At 27.0% G+C, this 1158-nt stretch overlaps 1 protein-coding gene across 1 annotated transcript in view; it reads left to right on the plus strand.

The window, feature by feature from the left end:
• The window catches only part of LOC102679869, a 241160-nt gene that overhangs the window by 238374 nt on the left and 1628 nt on the right, over positions 1–1158 (plus strand). The gene's annotated exons all lie outside the window — the stretch shown is intronic.

Raw genomic sequence — 1158 nt, forward strand, 5'->3', positions numbered from 1 at the left:
AGAGGGAGAGAAAGGAAGGGAGAGAGAGAGAGAAAGAATATACAGAAATCGAGAGCCTTCCTGCATACAAGTTTATCTTCTTTTTCTCGATCCACGTAGCGTGTTCTCAGTGCTCGTTTTGTAGCTTTCGGTTATACGTGTTGTATACTTAACAGAGTTCGCGAATAACAGGGATATATTATTGGTATACTTATGCATTTATGCAAAATTTGAATACGTATAGAAATACGTATTGCAGAATATACATGATATGAAAAAAGAAAAGAATATAAAATATCCAAAGCATTGTAATACTGATGTAACGAAGAGTAAGGCAAATTTAAGCTCCATTTTTTTTTTTTTTTTAATTAATTAATGTTCACTTAAAAATTTAATTTTGCATAAAATTAATCTTTATTTCTTGAAACAAAATGGAAAAATTCGTTAGATTGAATTGCAAATAAAAGTTAGAAATAATGAATTATTGAACATCCCTGATATTTATTGAAACTCTGTACTACAAACATACCTTCACAGAACGACTCATCACGATGCTTGTATCCTATTTGCTGCTATTCGTGCCGCTTTTTAATTTAATATTTTACTTACTACAATATTAACATAAAACAATAATTGTACAATGTACTGTAGCAGCAAGTTGGATATTTATAAGAAGAATCCACTATTCTCTATGTACAATGTACTGAAACAATTCATACATATATCTTTCAACAAATATCTTATGCTTAAAATTATACGGAAACAATATTATCAACGAGTATTTGTTTCTCTATTCTTAATTTTTACATTCTTTTTTTTTTTTTTCATATAGAAATATGCTTGTATACGATCTCTGCATAATTTATGTTCTATTCATATTCTGGAATTAAATCGATATTTATTTATTTTATATTATATTTGCCTAAAATGCGTAAATTTGGAAAGAATATTGCTAAATATTTTGCAAGAAATGTTGCAAAAGTATCGACATGTGTACATGTAACATAGAATATAGTGCAATGTTTGTAATGACACGTAGTAGCATATGACTATGTCATTATTAATGACAATTTTATTTCCTTTTGTTTTCGTTATTTACACGTGCATCGTGGCAAAAAAAAATATGTATTTTTTTTCTTTGTGAGATTAATTTTTTTTTTTTTTTTTTTGTACATTTTT

The sequence above is a fragment of the Apis dorsata genome, unplaced genomic scaffold (genome assembly GCF_000469605.1).
Source record: "Apis dorsata unplaced genomic scaffold, Apis dorsata 1.3 scaffold_295, whole genome shotgun sequence".
NCBI classification, from domain to species: domain Eukaryota; kingdom Metazoa; phylum Arthropoda; class Insecta; order Hymenoptera; family Apidae; genus Apis; species Apis dorsata.